This window comes from Chroicocephalus ridibundus, chromosome 1 (assembly GCF_963924245.1).
Source record: "Chroicocephalus ridibundus chromosome 1, bChrRid1.1, whole genome shotgun sequence".
NCBI classification, from domain to species: domain Eukaryota; kingdom Metazoa; phylum Chordata; class Aves; order Charadriiformes; family Laridae; genus Chroicocephalus; species Chroicocephalus ridibundus.
Genome location: NC_086284.1, coordinates 121035454 through 121059239, shown reverse-complemented (window position 1 = coordinate 121059239; position 23786 = coordinate 121035454). Strand labels below are relative to the sequence as shown.

The 23786-nt window shown below is 37.8% G+C and overlaps 1 non-coding gene across 1 annotated transcript; it reads left to right on the top strand.

The window, feature by feature from the left end:
• The first annotated feature begins 22795 nt into the window (after positions 1–22795).
• On the top strand, positions 22796–22914 carry LOC134510509 (U5 spliceosomal RNA). The gene has a single exon (XR_010069647.1). It is a non-coding gene; the product is annotated as a U5 spliceosomal RNA (small nuclear RNA).
• Positions 22915–23786: the final 872 nt, after the last annotated feature.

Sequence of the window (23786 nt, the reverse complement as noted above, 5' to 3'; positions counted from 1 at the left end):
AATCTCCTTTAACCACTATATTACAACACTACCACCACCTGTTATTTTTTTCCAACTAAATTTTTGCATGTTTCTTCTCAGAAGAAAAATTCACAAGGAAAATCTGTAATTTTGTGTTCATAGATGTGTGGAAAGCATATGCTTATCACAATAAAAGGAGAGAGAGGAGGAAAGGGAGGATATTGATACTTTTTTTTTTCTTCACCATTAACATCTTAAGTCCTTGGTAAATTGGCTGTCCTTTAATCACGCCCTTAACAACCCGTGATGAGCTATTAACTGTGTGTGTGCACTGCATCACTTGCAAAATTTCCCTGCGCTGTTTTAGCTTTCCCTTCTCTCAGATTTTAGCAGCAAAATTTATGTGGGAATGCTTTCTTTAGCTTTTTTTTTTTTTGACTCCAAAGGTCATACACCTAGGCCAATATGAAGGTGATTTTTCCCTTTTTTCATTGTCATTTCACTTTATTTATCAGATGGGCTCACAAAGAGCTATTTGTTCCATTTCCTATCTCTTCTTTTTTTTTTGTCCACAGAAATTTTTCTTTTTTTTTTTATGAAAACAGAAAGAAATTAAGACAAAGGCTGGCAACATAGTGTTATGTTTCTATGCTTTTTCTTGGGATGTTCATGCTCTATTTATGGAAATTGTTTTTTTATAAGGATTGGGAGGATAACACATTATTAGATGTACTTGGTTTGTCTAACCTTATGGAGATGATGGCAATTTCATGTCAATAGAAACTACTATTTAAAATAGCAATTTTCTTGTTGCAGCTTGGTTTGTTCCAAAGCAGGTTACCAATTGCAGGTTCCACTTCTTTTTATTGCCAGTTTAGTAAAATACAGAGAAAAGAGTTCAGTCAATTTGTATGGGCCACTCTTACCTCCAGATTCAATTGCTGTCTAATTTTTCTGATTTTCCCCTTCTGCTTCCTCAGACGGAGCTAAAGGGGAGAAATTCCAGTTTATTCCCTCTTTGGGCAGCTCCTGTACTGCATTTTTGTGGCACACAGAGCAAATGCACCTTTTTTTTTTAATCTTCTGCTTTGCTAAATATGCTACTTGACTTTTATCATAAAATTAATCCATCAAAAGATTTTTTTGGTGCAGAAATCTGTACTGCATGTAAAAGAAGGCATGTCTGTAGTGTTGGTAGCTGTGGTGTTATGTTTTCTAGATTCTCATGGAAAAACTACAAAAGAAGCAATAGGAAAAGCATAATGTTGCTACAACATGCTGATTTACTGAAAGACAACCAGCAAAGGTTTTATATGAAAATGCATTTGATCTGCATCAACAATATGTGTGGATGAAAAGGATGTACTTTGTACGCTACTGAAAGTAAGTTCCTTGTAGTATATATTATTGCCTGCTGTGCCCATCAAATTGAATTAGCACTTAGTGATCTGGTGAAAAATGGTGCCTGGATCAATCGGTTTGGGAATGGCTCTAGGAAAACTGATGTGTATTCTGTCCAACGTCCAAAAATCAATGAGACGTAGCTGACTGTGCATACGTGTTGTCATCAAAGCTGCTCAAATTCAGATCCATGTTTAGTGTGCAATGAGAAGTCAGCACTTACAGGACAATAACAGCTATTTTTAACCCAGACTAGTTGCTTGCATACCTGCTTCAGCCATGGAAACAGATCAGCTGCTGTGCAGTCAGTGTCCTCTCAAAAATAAGCAAATAAATAATTTCAAAAAAAGTTAGCATTTACTAGTTTGTGTGAGTGTTGTTATCCCATGAGTTTTGGCAGAAAGCTCATACTCACTAGCACAATTTGGCATACCCCGAGCTCTAAAACAGTCTTGAAACCTCTCAAGAAAAGAGAGAGAACTGAAGTGACAACACAAGTGAGAAAACTTACAAAGAAATAGCAAAAGTAATGTTTGAAATTCAAAAGTCAAATACATTCTTAGCTTCAGTGAAACTCTGTACATCCATCTTGTTTAACGTTTCAACCTCAAATGATAAAATAATGTACAAAATGTGGCAAAAAAAAATTACAACATTTTCATATATATAACAAATTTTCATGCACAGATTTTGAAGAAAGAAAAGAGTCCTGCCACTGTTTAGAGGAACAGAAAAGAGCATTCCAGAAATAAGAAATTCCCAGGCTAATTTCTATTAAGAGGAATTCCTAAATTTATTTTTTTTGGAATCTTCCTATAAACTACATCCTAAGCTACAGAAATTGTAAGATTCTCTCCCTGCATCAGGGAAGTTCGTCTTGCATGTTTAGTTTCCACAACAACCTCTCGTATACAGAACTTGTCTTAATACACAGTTGTACAATTAACTTTGAGGGGTAAGAATCCGAAAACCTTTACATTACAGGAAGCTGGGAACTGAAATCACGGAAGCAGGTTTATTTGCCATATGTTTAAAAGTAAGGGAGTTTCTGCATCTAGGTTTGCTAGGAGGTGTAACCTCTTATTAGCCAACAAAATATAGGACTGTTACTGATATTGGGTACACAAGGCATTCCTTAGCTCTCCTTTTTCATTGATGAGGGAAACACTTTATCACCCAATTGATTATGACTGAATGAGGAGATTGCACTGAGCAACTGCAAAAAGTAGCAGAGATTATTAGACCACTTTAACCAAACTCCATTTGCAAAAATTGATTCTATCACGAGAAAAATATTTGTCGCTTCTTATCTTCCTGAAGGATTGATGCTGAAAATTATAGAAAGCATCCAGCCCCTGGCTGGACCTCGGAAAATACGCTACATTTGCTTAAGCTGTTGTGCCATTATAATATTGCATGTAAACAGAAACAAATTATGCACATTAATTTCTCAGAGGTGAGAAATTATAACACGGAGTGATGATGACTTTGCTAATGTATATTTATCTATTAGACATCTCAGAACATACTCACATGTATCAGCAGTTAGAAATATTTGGTGTACTTAAAATCACAGATTGCTAAACCAGTCAGTACATCCCATTTTCTAAGTTTGTTTCAGGGTCTGCTCTAAGGAAATTCTCCTCAACTATACAACCTGTGGATAAGAATCATGTCCTTTTTCAGCAAGATTTCGGTGTTTTTTCTCATGTTATGATCACTATTCATTATCTTTATAGTAAATGCCAGGTAACTTAAATATATTACTGTTATAGTTAAGGGGTGGGGTGTTAAAACATGCTTCTTGCATGATGATTGAAAAAGCAGTTAATTATGGAAGTCTGAATGTGCTTTGAAGCCACTTGTTCCTGACTAAATGAGCACTAAAGTGTTATCAAATCAGAATTTTCAACCTCCTCCATGCTATTAAGTGACCAAACAGTGCAGATAATGTAGAACCCTGCCCTGTGCTTTTGCCCATTCACCTGTAAAATAGCCAGCAGAGTAATCTTATATTTCAGTCTGAATGTCTCTCTTTAAAACAAAAAACCTCTTAGGCAGCAAACACAGCTCATCTCCCCTCTCTTTTGGCACCTGGGCTGAACAGCTCAGCAGTACTTTCCTCACAGACATCCTGAAACAGGAAGGGAGTTTCTGGTATGTTAAAAGGCAGTAGCAGAGACAGACCCACCTTTGGACTGGCCCACCTTTCTTTCTTCCACATGCTTTTGATCTACCTCCAACCTCACCACCTGTACACACTTAAGCACTCTGGATTGCCCCAAACCTCTCTTCCTCCACCTGTGGCAGCCTGCCTGGGGTTTTCTCTACCACTTCTCTTTTCTGCCCACCAGCCCCATCCCCTCCAAAATAAAACCCATCATTGTTTCCCAAGCACTGGCAGAGATAACTCTTGACTTTCTCCACCGCTGCAGCTTAGGGCACCTTTGCATCCCCCATCTCCAGTCAGCAGCATCTCCCTGAGTCGCTGAAAGTCCCTGCAGGCAAAGGTTTATCCCTTGCTGTCCCACCTGCACACGAGGAAATGCTCCATCTGCAGCACCAGTACAGCCGCTGTAGCATGTCCTCCCAGCTTCCTTCAACTCGCCCGTGGGCAGGGGGAAGAGAAGGGTGGATGGGGGAGAGGGAACAGTCCTTTTTCTGCCGGCTCACCATTGCCACGTATAGCATGCCTCCAGCTCTTGACTTGTTTTTCTCTCCCTGCCTGCCATCTCCTCTTCCCCCACAAACCCCTGGGTTGCAGGAAATCCAATTTTATTGCCGGGGTGGTGGGGGAGAACTTTGGGGGTGTACATAAAGGGAGCAGCAAACGGAGGAGCTAGAAAACCAAGTAGGGTAAAGAGAAAGGCCAAGCATACCTGGGGCGAGAAGCTTTCTGTGGTTCTCGTGGGGAAAAGCTGCCGATGTAGTCAACAACTATAATAGTGTTTTTCTACCACGGGTAAGTTAAATGTATTTAATTGTGAAGCACTTTATAGCCATGTGTGTATAGTATATTTGAACTGCAAAGTGCTGTTATACTTGGCCATAATATAAAAGTAAATTCTGACTTTTTTTTTTTAATCCAGTAAAACAGCTTGAGCTATTATATTAGTCATTATGGACCCCAGCAGAGGTGTAGGAATCTCATTAGGAATGTAAATGTCAGGTAGAACACTTAAAAACCTCATTATGGGGAAGAACCCAAGTATCAAAAGTGACAGAAATTGCTGGCCAACCTGAATATTGCAGAAGAGAAATCCTGCAGAGCTCCGTAATGTGGTTTAATCGGAATGACAATTACTACCAGCTTTATCTTGATACAATGAAGATTAAATATACAGATAACTAGACTTGTGCTTAAACTGACTGACTAAAAAGAAAGTAATGTAGAGAAAGGTAATAAGTCTCTTTAAACACTGAATAAAGCTCTTAGGGCAAAAAAAACCCCATTTTGTAGGACTTTTGTATACTTTAATACTATATCTGTTAATAGTAACGCTACAGACTGACATAAGGTATAAAATAATGTAATACGTCTATTTCAGATCTGAAATTTAGGCTTACTCAGCAAAAAATACTTTCCCAATATAAACCTAGCTATTAATTTTGTTGGCCTCTGTATTTGGTTGTCTAATACTTCTCATGCTTTCTTTGTGATGGAGAAGCCAGGGTCCACTTGGGAAGAGCATGAAGAAATGGCTGGTTAAGAGGGTAAGCCCTTGTAACTGCGCAGAGAGTTGGGATAGGACCGTTGCACATCTTTAAGAGGCTCCAAAGCTGAATTGGAAGAAATGAAATGTTGATGCTTGAAGGTGCACGCTCGTGATCTGCTGTTGTAGTGATGAAGCTTGTGTGGTTTGGCAGGGAGGAAGGACAGCACTAAGAATTTGCAGAGAGGATGAGGAGAAGGCAGACGAACTGCTTTTGACTGATCTTCACCTCTCAGCTGTGTCCTTGTTCTGTCTGTCTCTCCTCTCACACCTATCCCCACTACAAGGAAACTTCAGAGTACAGTAGGATTAGCTGTTTGCTTTGATGTAAATAAAATTAAACTGGACTTCTTGCAGGCAATCGGTTTTGATTATTTTGTATCGCTTTAAATAAAGAAATTGATAAGGGTGTTATAGTGTACCCAAAACTCTGATCATGTTATAGAGGCTAGTCAGAATACAAAGCTTTACGTACTCTAACGTATTGTGATTAGCCATATGGTGATTAGGAAGAGTCTAACCAGGTTCAAGCACCTGCCTAACAGAGGCATAAATATCCAGGAAGCACCCATGCATGTTCAGCAGCTGAGCTGTTCTTTATAATAGATGACATAGATTTTTGTTTTTAAATCAGTGACAGAAACACTGTCCAAACAAAGCATAGTACAGCATGTGTTTTTTTCTTTTTGAGGAAAGGCAGCAGAACCAACAGGAGATGCAAGTAATGAAGGTACTGGGATGAGTTTGTTATACCCATAAAGCATAAATTAGTCGGGCTTTAGCTTTAAATCTCCATTGGATTTGCTCATTCACTGCCGTCCGCATAAAACCATCACACTGTTTAGCACAATTAGGCTTGATTGTTTAAATAGTCTGGATTGAAATAGCATTAATTAGCTATGTCATGCTATTACTCATTGTCCATAAACTTGCTGTTACCATTCAGATCATGCTTGAATTTACTGGCAGAGCAAAACCTGAAAAACATATCAGACAAAGTATATTTTATAGAGCCGTTTTATTTTTTGCTTATTCAGTTTCCTGAGGGAAGGCATAATTCACTATGAAAAGCTTTTTAAATCTAAAATGGGGCATGGAAAGAGAGACAAAAGGGAGATAGGACCAAGCTTTATTTATTTTGGTTAATATGTAGCTTTGCAACCAGGAAACTTTTCTAGTTTTCCCTGTTTAATAGCCCATATTAAAATTTCTAAATTGTCTTCCTGGGCGCACCGAGTTGGTCTTTGCCTTTTACTGGATCCCAATCCAGTAATTTACAGGCACAAGATTTACTTTCCTTCTCACAGATGTTTTACTTTGCCTTGCTTTTATATTTGCTTTTTTTCTTTTTAGCTTTTTTTATAATGAGCACATGAACTCAAGAAACACAGAAAAGCTTAAATTAAGATTTAACTAGTTAATTTAAAGCAATACAAAGTCAAGCACAGAGGAGCAAGTACACCGTGCTTGTTATGATTCAAGTTACTTTAAAAAACAAAGCTGAACAAAAGCGCCAGCATTTATGTTCATTTAGACAAACAAGTGCCTGTTGGTGTATAGTATTCATTTTTTTAAATTTAAATGAAAAGTCATGTTCTAGTTGTAAAAACCAGACATTACCAGATCCCAAACCTAATCTAATAGCAATAACTCTGTGCTCCCCCCATATTCTGCTTTGTGCTTGGCTGGTGCACCAGCTTGCTCCTTTGGTGTGAGCAATTACTGTCATAAGGCATAAATCCGCTTCATAAAGCGACAGTTTAAGCTCAGGATTCTTAATGCCGGGGCCTCTTAGCATAATGGTCTCTTAACATAACACTTTGAGATTTACCCATGTGGATCAAAAAGAAGTCTTGAGTGAAAAAATTGTTCTGTCTTCCAGAGGAGTCTCTGATTGGCCTTGTACTGCTTAAGCACATAAACCGCGGTTATTCCATTCAGTACTAAAACTTGTACTGAGCTCGTGTGTGAACTTCATTTAAAGACACCAAGAAGACAGGAAAGAATGAATGCCTGTCGTTTAACAGACTGTTCTCCTCTCACACAACGTTTTTATAAAAAGAAAATTTTAATTCAACGGAGAGGCATAATGGCAAACAGTAACTCCTCCTTTAAGACATGAGCTTTCTGCATTTGTTGGCAAAGCTTCTTTCTCTAAGACATGTTGATAAGTTTAAAGAATACGTTAAATTAAGCTAAAATCCTCTGGTCCTTCACTGTGGGGAAAAAAAAAGTTATGCAAAGCGCCCCACTCACAAAAAGGAGGCGTCATTGAGAAAGTTCATCAGTCCCTACATGGACGATGTAGCGAAGGCAAGCGGGGTGTTTACTGCTCTATTTTCTTCTTAAGACTGTATGGCACGTACAATTTTTTATATAATGGTTGTTATTGAATCCTGAGGAAATTTCCATCTGATCGGATGTTATGGTCCTCAAATTCTAGTCCCAGTTTGTTTTTTGACTTGCTGATAAGCTTGGCAACCTCCACTGTCCTTCCCTAATCATGAAGGAGAAATATTGGCCTCTCGAGTAGCTGGTAGAATTAATGCCTGATGATTCTACGATTAATGTAATCTTTATGCAGCAATTTCCACTGTTGTCCAATATCCAGGATGAATCTCTTTGTAGCAGCTATCAAATATTCTAAGAAATTGTAACTTAGTCAAGAGCATGAGATACACATCTAATCATAAGTTTCTGAATGTAAATCGTATTCATGCAATGCAGACAGATTTCCTTGGTAAAAGAAGTCAATAACACTAACTAGGAAAAATGCATTCTGTTGAACGTATAGTACTTATAATGTGCTCAAATTTTGTTGGGTGCTCTTAGACTGTCTTTTTAATTTAGATTTCCAGACACAGCTAAACCACATCCTGGATGCAAACCATACCACAACTATATGTAATTTTGATCCAGAAAAATTACTCACAACCATCAAGGGCTACATGGATATCTTTTTTTAATTTCCTTTCAATACTATCGACATCCAAGGAAGTCTCAGCAAATGTGGTTTTGTCAATAATTTCTACTGGCCTTACTAGTATGGCTTAGAAGAGAGAGAGAGTGAGTCACCTACCAGACATAATAACTGTATTAGGAAGGATGCTATTTGTCACACTGATCTTTGTCTGCCTGTACAGCGGGAGATGAAAAGGCAGCTTGCCTGACTTTGTGATTTTTTTTTTATTTTTTTTTTTTGCCTTCCTCTGATTTGGCTAAATCTAGTTCTACTGAAGCCAGTGGAAATACTTTGCTCATCTCACGTAGCCTTGGCTCATCTAACCTTTCACAAATGTCTATTTCTGTATCTGAGGCTTGCTTTCATCTAGGAATCACAGAACATTTTGCAAAATCCCTAGCATTTACACTAATTTATAAAGGAAATCCTCCATCATTTTCAAAACCTACAAAGCCTGTAATTAGTATCTGAATAACACGAAGCAAATGTGTCAGGAGAAGATTTTTGAAAATCCAGATCAGGACAAGACTCGAAAATAAGTCTGTGGTAAGGCTGAAAGCATGAATGTGTTAATTCTTCCCTTACTTTCAGCAGTTGCCCCTGATGTCTTGGTATGGATCAGTTACTGCAGGCTGGCATAAAAATCCAAACCTTGTCTCAATGGGAGTTAATTTTTTGTATATCTAGTGTAGCGTATTTTTAAATTAGAATTCTGAACTCTGTGTTCAAAGTTTTTTCTCCCATTTGTGTGTTTATGGTCTAAATTGCCTACAAGAAAACAAAACCACAAATGCTTGCTTTGGTGACTCATAATCTGTTTTGTCGCCTAGACCTTGGTGGTGGAATATAGAATGGGATGAGATATAGAATGGATGAGCTGCCACTTTTCCTACAGCTGAATGTCAGTAAGATAGAGACCTTCCTGCCTCAAGGTCTCAGCATTAGCTAAAGAAAATTTCCTTTAAAGTAACACATGAGTTAGAGCAGTATAAACAGTAAGGCTGCCAATTCATTGCTATAGACTTCTGTCAGGAATCTGAGTGAACTTGGTACTTGATTTTGACATGCATGTTTATTTTACACCACAAGGTTTGCTTTTTCCAATCATACTTCTCCTCAGGGTTTATTTAGTTTTGCCAATACTAACAAAACTATTTGTGTGGTACCTGCTGGATTATTATCAAAGACATCTAGCAAGTCATTCTACACCCTCTTCTTAACGTCTTTTTAACTCAACTACATAAACAGTTAACTTATTCCTTTAGTAACTGCCTTCCAAATCCCAAGTCACTTAAGCGTTTTCTGATTATGTATTTACTGCATGTCACTTGTTAAATTTTGTTTTCTCAACATTATTAGAGTGAAATGCTCTGGCTATCAGAACATACCAGTGGTGTTTCATATACTGCAGCCATCCCATGCTTGTCTGGGCCTCTCATCCTTCTTGTACTGCTTTTCCCTCTAAAAATGTTGGTTGAAGACAGAGTCACTTTCCAAACACTTCATTTGGTGTTTGCTTTTTCGCTGCCTTTTTTTGTGTGTATGTGTGTGATTGGTCACTAATTTTAATATCTTTTAGAATTCCTGAGATAAACAAATAGAATGTTTTTTCAGCTTAAACTAGAAAGACTAGTTTACTGCTTAACAAGCAACAAAATCAATGTCTACTTGCATGCTCTTTCTTCTTCAGGATACTCTAAATTTGCCAGATCACCAAAGTAATCTTATTTTGAGCTTAATATACTTAGCAGTTGATACTACCTCTGCTTTATTTTCTGTTGGCTATCATTGATCAGTGCTGAGAATTCCTACAGACCATTGTGTATTTTAGCATTTTTCTTTCATAACTACTACTGCACATTGTGTTTTCCAGGGACAGATTTCACATGGGATTGGTGAATCAATGTTTTCTGCCAAATTTCATGAGTGTCTGGCAAAGTGACAGTATTAATTGAAAAAACTTGCTGGCAGTTCAAGCATGCTAATATAAATAGGGGCACTTTTTGTTTCCAGCAGTGTATTCTAGACATTTAGTGGCGGGATTTTAGTTCCTGGTCCTATGAAAGCCCTCATGCTGAATGGCAGGTAAATCTTTCTTCAGGAAGAATATTATTCCCATTCCAGATGAAAGCAGATTACTCCAATTGAAATCGTCCCCCTTCAAGAAGACTGGTGTTGATTTTGTGATTTGCGAGTAGCTTAAGTTTTCACTTGAGGTGGTCATCTACCAGGAAAATGAAATAGGTGAGGAGACGCATAATTTTCTATCACCAGACTTAAATAGGGATTTCCAGATCTTCAGTATTGATGTTTCTGCATCATCAGCCTAGAGGACAAGCACAGGACTACTTTAGCCTTAAGTGATTTATGAGCTGTACGATGCTAAATTGTTGGTGAAAATCACTTCAGTGGGTACAACTCCCGTCTCCTTTTAAGTTGATAGGCAGGTTTCTGTTCTGCTATAAAGGTGTATTATTATTTTCTGGTGTATAGAATATTTAAATTACGTTTTGGAAACAATAGAAGAACATTTATTGTGAGGAGCTATGATCACCAGTTATATAACAAGAGGATTTAATTGAGAGCCTGCATAAAGACTGTTGTATCTCACTTGTTACAAGGGCAAATTCTTTTCTGCTAGGATCTGTTGTGTTTGCTGGGACAGATGTTGATCTGCAGCTGCAATGCGGTTCTCCTTTCCCCCGCAGTTCAAGGGAGAAACAATCACAACCGGGGCGAGCCCAGGGCTCTGCCCATTTACCCACTTTGGCATCGTTAGCCGCCAGGCCCTGATGCTTGTACTCTCCTCTCCAGCTGAGCAGACTTTCTTGCGGGCGAGGAGGCAGCATTTGGAGCCAAGTAGCCAGGCTGGAATATTTGAATATTTAGCACTGAAAAGCTACTTCTAGTTCAGAGTGGGATTCTAATTTAAAGTAGCCCTGCTGGTTTTGATGGGACAGGGAAAACACTTAAGCCTTGCTTTAATCCAGTTAGTCAGTCCAGATATCAATAAGAAGGTTCCATCCAGGACTCAGGATAATTAGGCTGTGTATTTATATGGTGCTTTTTTCTCTTGCTAATACCTGAGCTAGATGTCTTCAATTTATCCTATGTAGGATATATTTGCTGCAGTCATGCTTCTGACTGCGGTGTAGACACAGCCTATGACTCTTATTTCTCAAGGGAAATAGACAAGTTTTCCTGGCATAAATAGAAGAAACTAATGACTGCATCTACTTTTCTTCATTATCTTCATCATTTTGCCGCTGCTGTTAGGCAACTTGTCAGCGTTTAGCCATCTCTGCCATGTAAAAGATGTATGCTGACTTAAAAACATCACGCTGTATTGCAAGTACACGTACAATGTCTGAGGCTTTTTTTTCCTTCATGACTGCAGAGTTACTTCTGTGGGTGAAATTACTTAATGGTCTGTATCCCTACTTTCTTCTATTTTTACTAATTGGCCCTTGTTTTAGAAGCAAATCAAACTGCACAGGTTTGTTCTATATATAAATGGTGAATATTTCTGGTAAAAAAAGCTACTATTTGTGAACTTACGTGCTCAGAAAGAGAGAAGCGCAGAGTTGTTATCGTGACAATTTTATTTGATGGAAATTGATGTGAAACTTTATGAACTTCACTAAGAAGGAAGAAGGCAACAAGACTTGACTTGTTTGTATAAAATCCCTGTTTGTGGATAAGTTTTCAAAAACTAATGAAAACTTGATCCTTTTTAATTAAGCTGCAACTTAGCAATTGACAGAGAAAAAATGGCTTGGAATAAATTGATTGAAAATGTAGAAAGGGCTATTATGGAATTTTCCCTGAATTTAAATTTCATGATGTATTTGAGTCACACCATTATGTGCCACATTCGCGTTTTATACCAGCTGACTTTAAGTGTACTTCATTAGTGTAATGCCAGTGAGAATTTTCCACTTACTGAAAACCTAACGAATGCAGAAGAAGATTTAACAAGCTTTTAATCCACATTAATCTAAAACATGAAGAATCAAAAATAACAATGAAGTTTTCAGTTAGGATGCAATTGATCATGTTAGTGATCCACACAGCCTAGAATCCTTATATCTTTTTTGAGATCTTAAGGACTGTTAAGCACAGGAAATCTATATACAAGGTATTCCTTACAGTGTTTCTGGTAGGAAACTTGTGCCTGGCTCTTTTTGTAGGCTATCTAGTTAGAACATGACCACTAATTATTACAGCACTACTAAAATACGCCTTAAAAACAACAACAACAAATTCATATAAAATAAATCCTAGTGTTTCAGTACATCAGTCCTTAAGATGAGTTTTGCATGATCTTGAATAAACTTGTGCTTTATAGAGGTGATATGCTTATTTTATGCAATGCTCATACTAAGATTTTTTTTTTCCTGTAAAATGTAAATGGATTCAGAGTTTTTGTTTTATTGCTGTCCTTGGTAATGACTTATTGTTTATTCATGGGAGGAGTGAAAGACTTCTTGAACAGAAATTCTTAAACTGAAAGTTTCTTTTTAACGTTTCTAGATAAATGGGCTGATTCTGATCTCACACTTTTATACTTGGGTGACTTCAATGCTGCTGCTATTGTTTTTATGTCATCCAAAGTCATGAGCTGGCTCAGCGGGAAACAGGAGATCTACTGTTCAAATCGTTAGCATTGGTTAGGGGATTGGTAATACTTCAGACTAAGATTTTTAATCTTTTTATTCAATTAATTAAGTTTTATTAAGAGCCACAATGAATACAGGAGTTGATAGTCCTGTTATGTGTCTGCTTCCAGCTTTAAAGCCAATTTTGAAATTACTTTCTGTCAGCAACTTTTGTAGGAGAATAAACCCACAAATGTCACTAAGTAACGATAGCTTACCATAGTTGCTAAAAAATTTTAATATTGCCAAAAAGGAAAGTCACATGCAATGGACAGAAATCACAGAAATTAGTGTACTGTTTGAAAAGCTTCTGAAGTTTCTTTGCAGCTCTAACACTACAAATCCATGAATATGTAATCATTTTCTTTCATTAACATAAATCTTTATGTATTATAATGTCAAATGAGTGAAAGATGAGGATTCAACATAAGAGTTTTAAGCATTTTGTAAGGAGAGTGATTTAAAAAGGGATGATTTCATGACAGAGTCAGGAATCTCAGTCTACAGCTATGCTCCACTAATGAATCTATCTTAGCAGTATAAAAATATAAATATAGTGACAGGGAGAGCCAAACGTTGGATTTTTGTTCTATAAAGGAATATTGAGAGGTTTCAGTTGTTTTCTGTCATAAGCTGGGTTAAAATGTTAGCATTTTGGAATTTTAATTATGTTTGTAGAATATTCTATTTATTTCCAAATTGTAACGTTGTTGATTATATATACACTTTTAAATGCGATTAGATTTTTAGGGAGTGATTCAGCTGGCAAACCACATTGGACTAGCATTGCCTTTGAAGCACCACACAATTGTATCTGGACTTAAGTGCTGCTCCAGAAAGTTGGAGGCCCTCAACCATGCATGTCGTCCCAATATGCATGTCTTACACGTCTTAGAGGATCTAAAATAGCATTAGATGCGTATGTTTAGGCAGCTAAATGCCATCGTTATAATCATATGCATAACATACTTATCATTTCTATTGCTTTGCTTTTATATCTTGTGGAAAGAATAAATTTTTAAGTTATAAAATTAACTCTGTGAAGAACTTAATGAAGTAGAACATTTGATTATTTAACTCACAGTTGCTTTCACTTAGAACAGTTTGCTATAGGAAATGTTTTTAATCTTTACTATTTGTAGTGCCTTAGATACTTCAAATGACAGACAGCAGCAGTAGATATCAACCAGTTAGGTAGTTTAAATTGCTGGGAATGTTAATACAAGCAGTTGTTCAATAAATGAAATTCATCCATAAAAAAGTGAGGGAAATTTGTACTTAGCTGTTTTCAGGCAGAATTTTTGGCACTGTACAAACGATACTATGCAATGAGCACATAAGACACATAGATGCTTTGTTTCATATGGGTAGGAAAATGAGGATGCTTATGAAGAAAACTAACACTGAAATGAAAATTAGGAAAAAATTGAAAATGTGATTTGTGAAAGAGAGATAATAGGAGCTCCTGTCCTACAAAGAAGCAAGTACAATAAGCATATATTTGAACATTTGCCTGACTTTCATCAACGTGCTGTTGGGCTGACAGAGAAAGGGTTACAAAAGCTTACCATAGAAGGTCAATTTTATGCCCCTTCCTTTGGCAATGGCTAAGAAGACGACATGGAGTCAGACCTAATGGCTGTGAGCATATGTTACTGGCAATATGAAAACAGAGAGGCAAGTTATGAGTCAAAAACTTCTTACCGAACCAGGGAGCAAGTGAAGTCTACACCAGAGTCACAGAGACCCACAGCCACATGGGCAACAGCCACCTCAAAGGAGCTGAGTAAGCTGAGACCTCAGAAAAATGTTTTCTATTGCCTGATGTTGTAAGGAAAGCTGTTGGAGAATCCTCCATTACGCTGGCAGCTTGATGCTGTGCCTGGAGACACACTTGTGCACATGGAATCACCCTTCCACCGTTCTAGGGTCATCAAAGGCTTTCTGTCAGTGGTGGACTGTTGCAAGGCACAACTAATATACCCACTCCCTGTGGTTCTGTGCCGAGTAGTTCATGTTGGCCTAGCCATGTTGACAACTCCTGTGATTTGGGTCCAGTCCCCTTCTGTGGTGAATTGTATATGATATGGGGACAGCCCAAGCCGTTACCAGTAGTTTACTTCAGAGAGACGTAATGTTCAGTATCTACAGTACATTGCATATGGAGACTTATCTGACTAGAGAAGTTTGCCCTGCAGCTTTTAGTTTTTGAAGCATTTTACAAGCCTTACACGAGGCTACCCTCCACCTTTTACGCTGGAAGAGACTGCCTGGCTGTTGTATCATAAGTGGTATAATATGTCCTACTGGAATAAGAACAAAAAGACAAAGGAAAGAAAGGAAGAACCTATACAGAGATTATTCCCATTAGGGAAACCAGTGTTTTATCACAGGAAGGAGAAAATCAAGAACTGGTTCTCCAGTACAAGGAAGAGGAATGCTGACAGAAGGCGGTGCATCAGCATAGCCAGAGTCATGTTACTTTTCTTAAAATTGCAGACAGTAGTTTCCCCAATTTTCATAGCTAAAGCGTTAAAATTAGAATGTAGTAAAGGCAGAAAATGTATGGCTATATATAATTGCTGTATTTAATCTTTCACATGGAGAACACAATAGGGAGAATACATTGTGAAAAGATCTTTGTTGAGCATTACTGACAGAAGCTGTAGCAGAGAAAGCCAATAAACTTAACATGCACATAGTGACTCTCATGAATCAGCCCATCTCCTGTTTGTCAGTGTAGGAGAAATACAGTATGGTAGACATAGGAAATCAATGCAACTGCCACACTTTAAATACTCTGAGCTTCTAAAGGGCAGCACCAGCCTGGTTATTCTGCATTCACTCCTGTTACAGTCCCCTTCTCCCTCTGCTGAGTTTGTCTTAAAAAAAGAGAAAATTCCTTAAGCTTATGTGGTTTTTGTCCCTCCCTTGACTTTTGTAATGCTGCTCCACATGGGAGCTCGGTAAATATCTTTTGTCAGAAATGCATGATGCAATAATTTTATTTTTTTTCTTAAGAAATCTCGTACTCGAGGAATTTCTGGGAAAGTATACCAAAGGGCCACCTTTTTGTTGGGGGATGTTTGTACAGCACCTGCTACTGCATCTGTGCATCCCATGCATAGGGGACACACAAATATCCACATACGCGTGCTGGGTACAATGGCTATGTTAATAATAGAGAAGCATAACTGAGTCGACAGTTGGATTTTAGTGTTGATCATCATTAGAGGTACAACCTTGCAACTCTGCTTAATTTCTGAGGATAGAATTTGTGTTTGAGTCAGGCCAGGATCAGGCAGTTGGTGAAAGAAGGATTGGAGGTATCTTAATGTTTGTACAAGGGTGGCCTTGACAAACAAGAAAAGAGAAATCTTAGTATGGACAAGTGTGTTTAGACAGCAAAATCATGCTGCACTAGAAAAGGGAGCATAAGAAATGCGATGTTACCTTCCAGTTCGCATATGAGATTCTGATTTCATAATGTAGAATTGCAGAAGCATTGGCTGGAAAGGACTTATGAAGGTCCAACCATATGCTCAACGCAGGACTGTCATCAATGGTAGATTAGCACAGCTGTGGCTTTGTCTAGCTGAGCCTCAAAAACATTGAAGAATGGAGATTTAAACATCTCTCTGGGTAGAAAAATAAACAAACAAAAAAGTGCCCCATAAATCAAACTGAAGCCAGGTGATGAGTTGCTTCTGATTAGTCATTTCTTTGTTCAGACCTGAAAGAACACGTAAAATTAAAAGTGAGGATTTGGGTATTCTGTTTAATTTTCACAGATATGTGGAGATACGTAGTATGTTGTTGACGAGGTACATTGCTTTTGACACAACCATGTTTCTTCACTAGAGTCTGGGTGATTTACGCATAATAGTAGAAGGTATTGTCAATAAGCCATACACAAAATTTGGCTAAGCAGGTGAAAGTTTGGTAGAGAGCAATCCGTTATGCATTAAACTACCATTTGTCAAAAGGGCCTATATTCATATGTTGCTCTGGGCTGCAAAGAATAGACGCCAATATATAGAAGAGAAATGCGAACGTTTCTTCAACAAATGCGACTTTGCTCGTACCTTTCAGCTGGACAACAGACTGATCTGAAGGAGCCATGTTGCAGGCACTGTTGCATCACTTTCCTCTTTTGCAGTAGTGACAGTTATCTGGGTGGGTGAGTGTGTCCTATTAGCATAGCACAAAGATTTTAATGATTTACGCTCCTGGGAAAAAGCAAAATGTGTTGGGTTTTCCCCCACCTGGTGCAAAATGTATACAATGTATGAGTACCTCTACAGAAATTCTGGGGTTTCCTGAAGGCTTAGGAGGTAAAAACAAACTTTAAAAATGTGTTTGTGGGGGATAATATAGGAATAGGTATGCTGCAATGTCATGTAGCAAATATTTTTCAATCACATGATTACTTTTCTCCTTTTAGCCAGAGATCTTGTTTCTACTTGCTGTTTCTGAATGCTGTGAAATTCTGGTTGCACAACAAGACATTTAATTTAAATGACTGTTAATAGTATTTCTACATAGCTCACTATGGGTTTTAAAAGCTACATGGATGATAATTAGTAATTTCACATCGCTCTTATGAGATGTGTGCAATAAAAAGATGAATCCATAGTGCTTCAGTTATGAAAGTAAACCAGAGTATGTTCTCAAAGCAAACTGATAAAGTTGAGGTTTCCTAATGTAGTACCAGTGTAGTACTTTGTCTTGTCCATAAGTGTGAGGGTATTCCCACATCCTTGACTGCTTTAGTTTTTAGGTCTTTAGTTTCCTGAGTCGTTTTCAGTTCAGAAATATTTTTAAAACATCTATTTTACATAGTTAAAGCTGGTGTCAATTTTACAGAATCGCTACTCTAGACTAGTTTGGAAGTTGTAATCTACAGGTGAAGTGACATTCCCAAATTGCTTCATATTTGTCTTTGATAATGGGATTTTATAAAAGGGAATACTTAGAGCTCTGCTCTTTATTTGCCCCAGCTTGGACTAAAAAAAATAAATCTAAAAATCTCATATGAAAGGAACTGGGTCTGCTTGTGTTTTGTTGGGAGAAAGAATGCATGTTTTTGCTTGATCTGGTTGTACTTAAGTTCATTAAGTCTAAAAAAAATAATCTGGCAAACACAGTGTCATGTGTAGTTTTGTTTGTTTATTTGTCTTTGGCCCAAAAATGCCTGTAGCAGGAGTTTATGTCCATCTGCAACTGTCTCAAAACTGGGCTTTCTCTTGTAAAGTGTGCAGAACTTATGGCTTTTCTTCCTTGATTTTTGTTCTTAAGACTTTAGAACATTCTTTCTGGTTGAATAGCTGAATAGCAAAGCAGAAAGTCAGCCATTTATAGCATGTAATTAAACTCTTTATATGCTGAACATTTGTCATTAGTATAGGAAAAAACGTTTGTTTCTCTTGTGTAGTGTTCTGACAGTAAATACTATGAATACATTTCTTTCACTGTTACAGGTAGATTTTTGAGAAGCCAACATTTTAAACAGAGCATTGCTTTTCCTCACAAAGAAAACAGATGAAGTATAATAGAAAAGGCTGCAAATTAGAAGTGATCACTAATGCAAGGAACATAACAAAAATCACACTTCCGTTGCACATCTTCACAGAGTGCTGTGTGTTACATTTTATGACAATCAGTGCAAATCAAGTACCACGCACCATGCTGAGCTTGGAATTGGCCTTCAACATGCATCCCTCAGGACAGAAATAGGTGGTACCGGTTTGGATGAAAACTACGAAAAGTAGAAAAATAGATCTCCTAACAACAAAATCACACCTGGTGTTAAAGCCTAGTCTCTCATTAAGCAATGATTATTGCCTGCTGTGTATAAAAATAGCCAACACAAATAGCACAGCTTAGCAGTGCTAATTTAATAGTTGAATGTGCTTATGAGTGTTCAGTGCAGCAGAGCGAATAATCCGGCAGGAGTAGGATATTGAATTATTTTAGTCCCTCTTTTCTACTTATGGAATAGCCACAAACAGATCACAATTTCCTTGAGTTCATCTTTCCACATTTTTTTTATTAATAGCTTTTCCCAGATACAATTTGCTGAGTTGATAGATCATGACTATTCTGGTTAATAGGGGTGAACACGATGGTGAGGACCCTGTAGAGAAAAAGAGGCTCGCTGGTAGATTAGGAGGGCCCCATGCCAGATCACAGTGCATCTGTATAGTCCCATTCTCTTTGTTTCTTCTGCTTTAACTTTGAGTATGTTGTCCCACCTCCAGGTACACACTTCATAAAGTTTTATAAAAGCTGACTCATTTGATCTCGGCGAGCAATTCAGCTTGTGCTTCATCTGTGCTTCATATTATGAATTTGCATTTTGCGTAGACCTGCAGGGACCCAGCTCGTTTGGGTTTTAGGATGCAATGGTAACCAACTGATGCTACGGCCACCACAATACAGCATAGGTTGGGGCTTTACAGATCAGTCTTGTGCACTTATTTGATTTATGTATGGTGTGCGGCACAGAAGAGCAAGGCTATTTTTTTTTTTCCTCGGTGTTTGAGCCAAAGGAGAAACCTGTGAGGTGTTTTTCTGTTGAAAATCCACTGTACCTCAATTACATTTAAATTGAACATAATTACTGCTGAATTTTATCACTTGTATCTTCTACTTCTATGCCCAGAAGATGCTCAAGAATCTTTTCCATAATGAGAATCAAACAAAATCATGGATACATCAATGTATTAAAAGGGGAAATCTCCAAGCTCTTGATCCCAGTTTTACCTGGATTAATTGAAATCTCAAAACCAAATGGAATTTTTTATACCAAGAGGTCCTAAGCAGTTTCAGCACTTAGTTATTCACTGACAGATACTTGCATTCCAAGCTGCCTAATCCCAGGTTGCTTTTATTTGCAGATTCAAGTTTCAATTTAACATTCACTTCATTGCAGGCTGAAAACAAACATTGAAATTTGCCACAAAATAGAACTTCAGTTCCAGTTGCAGCAAGCGAATCTTTAAAACATGTCTAAATAGGACCCTCATTGACTGGAGAGGTAGTCCTTCAACTTTCTCTTGCTTATTTGGACAATTGATAAGGTTTTCAAGAGTGGATAACAAGGCATAGACACAGCTGACTTTGCTGTAGCAGAAATGAAATGAAGAAATCTTGAAACTGGTCTGTATCAAAGGTACTATTTCACTTTAATAATAATACTTTAATTCACCTTAATAATAAGCGTAGCAAAGCCTCAGTCTCAGTGAGCTCGGAATGATACTTATGCATCATCTTTTCTCAGGTGTCCTCCCGTTATTAGTTCCCAGCTGGTCTCCTTCAGCCAAAGCTGGCATAAACTTCGTGAGTGAACTGAAAAATCCTCTCTCCATTCCTATCCGCCTTAACTGGAAACGATTAAAAACTGTTGATTCAGAGGATGCTACACATCTCAGTCTCTTATTTATCCCTAGGAGGAAAATGCTTTCTGAGGATGGGTGATGGATAATATTCTTTATTGCCTGGTTTTGGAGAGACTTTTATTTTATTTGCATAGCTTTCCTTTAAAACATAAACACATCTAGAGTTAGGTAGGTGCTTTTTTAAGTGAGTGCGTTATAGATGTAGATATTTGATACAACTGATCCAGCCTGGGTTTGCAGTCCATTGTAATCTGCCATTCCCTTCCTCCCACTAGTAACCCTGCATTATGCATGCTACCTTTTCTTCCCTTTTCTTCCCCCCACTCTTCTCCTTTCCTTCTCCAGCATCCTCTCCTAAAATCCCTTCTACTTCACTGGTACCAAATACCTTAGCTTTAGTCAGAAAAGTCCCAGCTTGTGTTTGTCTCAGCTTTGTCTCAGCTCTTTTACCTCACATTTGCCTTTTAATCTGTTGCATCTATTAAAGACCAGAAGAAACTTGCCTAATTTTCCTAACTGCGTCTGTTGGCCTTATAAAGTCTTTTTTTTAATTCTATCTTCAAATCTATTGAAGTACTGAATATATCCACATGAATTTATATCTTATGCATATACTCTCCTTCCTCAGGAAGAAAACCTGAAGCTTAGAGACATGTCTTTAAAACTTAATTACAAGTATAAAGAGGAAGACGGAGTGATCAAGCCTTTCAGCTTGCTGGGCCACAGGTAAGATGTGACATGAGACAAACATTAAAACTAGAGATGATGCACAGTTCATTCACAAAAATTTAAACACTGTAGGATGATGTATACACAAACTGCTGTTTTCTAGAAGCACTGTGGTGATTTATGAACTTTGTGATTTCTAAAATAAGAAATAAGAAGCTTTCACAGAAATCTGTCTTTACTCCTCTAAATGAGTGACCAGCTACAAATGGAATAAGCCAGAGAGGTCTGCTGTCACCACAGGTATAGGTTTACCTGAACTTCTGTTGTAGTGGACATTTAAAAAACAAACAAAAAAACCCCTCAATATTCTCTTAGAGTGCTTTACGCCACACTAATTACATCACTCCTGTTTAATTTTCCTGAACTAACTGAGAGCTCTTTGGTGAAGTTCTGAAACAGCGCTTCGTTATATTTTCTAATTATCTATGTAGATGGCTGTTGTTAATTGGGCTAAAACTGAATTTCAGTATGTGTGGAGGAATAGCATTAAAAAAAGACAAATGAACTAGGTTTTTTTAAAATGCATTAAATTTCTGGACTGGGTCAAATGAGACTTTTCTTAGAATTAGGAGAAAAAAATCTGAAACAATAGAGCTTTGACTAGTTTTACTTGATCTGAAATCATCAGTTCATCCTGCTTCGTAGACTTTTTATTATTTGACCTTGAGTGAAAGAGCTTTCATTCTTGATAGAAACTAATTTTATGTGTGGTGTTCAAATCATAGTGTTAAAATGAAATTAGTACTGCACAGGAGGGGATAATACAAGAAAAAACATGCTGTCTTAATAGGCTATAGACCTTCTGAGTGAAGTACTATTTTCAGACCAATGAGGTACTGTAAAGTCATCTTTACTGCCTATGATTCAAGTATACCCCTGAAAGTTATAATTTAGACCTTAAGTAAAAAGACTGTAGAGACTGAAAAACTACATTCTGATGCTGTGAGATGTCTTCCCCTGGGTCAGCATCGTCAGGCAATGTTTTTAGGCTGCTTGGGAACTGTTAAAGCTTCCCAGAAGAATTAGATAGGGGCGCATGTACCTTGTGTCATGGCATTTGCTAATAACCTCCTTGTAGTCAATTGTCCAGTGTAGAAAGATGTTGCAAGGTTCTGGACAATGTGCATGCACACAAAAATAAACCTTAGAGTCCGTGACGGTATGGATTACAGCTGAGATAGATAAATTAAGTATTTCACCAAATTTTAGTGCCAAGGATTGACGTGTAAAGTTTTTTAATATGCTCTTTGAAGGAAAGTCAGATTTCATTATATTAATATGAATCTTTGAATTGTGCTCTTTTTTTTCTTAAGAGCACATGTTGCAAATTAACGCGGTTTCCATCTTCCCTCTTTTACAGCACGCTTCACTTTCACAGTGTACACAGCGATCTGATCTCAGCTTGTTTGCTCTGAAGATAGTGTAAGTTTTGCCAATGACTTTGACAAAGAAAAGCACTTTGCCCAGTAATTGCTTGTAATATGCAGATATAACTGTCTATAATAATACGTGCTGTATTTCAAAAATAGAAGGAACAGGAAATGTCATAATACTGAAGAACTCTGGCACTTTGGTTCTCATCTGTGCTACCCCCCCTTTTATGCTGGTTAGTTCTGGGAATGTAAAGCACTCTTGAAATTGTACAATTACAAACCTGAGTCACTTCCAGGTTGCTTTACTGTGACACAATGTAAAGAAGCCTTTGCGTACCAGTGGAGTAGCATTTAGGAATAACGCCTGCCCCATCCCTTCCTTAGTGTACCTATCTATAATGTTTTAGAATGCATCCTTTAGGCTCTGTGTACTTCAGGAAGTTGCACTTCCAGTTGTGATGATCTCGTGGGTAATGTGATAGAATAGGATAATGCAAGAAAAATCCATTTTAAATACCTTTTTTAAATTTGGAAATAATTTAGGTATTGTCTTCAAACCCTCTTCTTCTGTAAAAAGCAATATGATGTTGAAGACTGGTTTCTCTGGGTTCTTTTCAGATCGTATAAATCTTTCACCTTTTACTAAAGATTTACATGGAGAGGAACAACAGTTGGGGGGTTGGAACTAGATGATCTTTAAGGTTTCTTCTAATCCCAGCCATTCTATGATTCTAAGACTGTGTGTTATGGAAGAAGTTCTGGCTCTACAGCACAGAAGCCCTTGTGATAGTGAGTCTATTCTGTGCTCTTGCATCAGGTCAAGATAGTCTCTGCTTACCTAACTGCCATCCTCATCCGGAAGGGTCGGCTGCAATTTCAGTGCTCACTGCCCTTTGGATGGGCTTGACTCAAATAACCGACAGTAACTAAAAAAATGGTGGGTTTAAAAGAAAGTATTCTGAGCTGTAGACCACTGCTCCTTCTGCATGCAAGGAGACTTCCAAGGATACACAGGAGCGTTACCTCCTCCGTCGGGTGGTAGCATGCCCAGCAGTCCTGCTGACTTCCAGTCACTGTTACGCTGGAGCACAGTTTGGGTGGAGGATAGCTGCTCCTTGGGACTGAGTTGCTGAAGGTGGTAGTGTGTAGTGAGCACTCCCACCACATCCCACCCTATTTTCAGCTAGAGTGGATATCATCCTGGACAGGGTTCATGGTCAGCTGGAAAAAAGCACTAGCTGAGAGGTTCAAAAACAAGTGGTACGTGTACGTAAACTGAAATTATTTTTTGATAAACCCCATAAATGAGTATGAAGATATTCACTAGTTTAGGTATGGGAATAAGAACCCAAACTGTCTCTTGTGTTTTCTGTCCTCTGTTTTGGAAATATTACTCAGCAGACTGAAACAGGATGAAGCTTTGTACTGCTTCTAAAAACAAATTTAAATGTACAGTGTGAAGGTAGCTTTCTAGAAACGTTGAAATATCAGATGTGATATCCTGCCCTGTGGGATATTCAAAGAAATTTATAAAGACAACTGCATAAGAATTATACCTGTTGCCATTCCTGTGATATGCATTTAGTGGG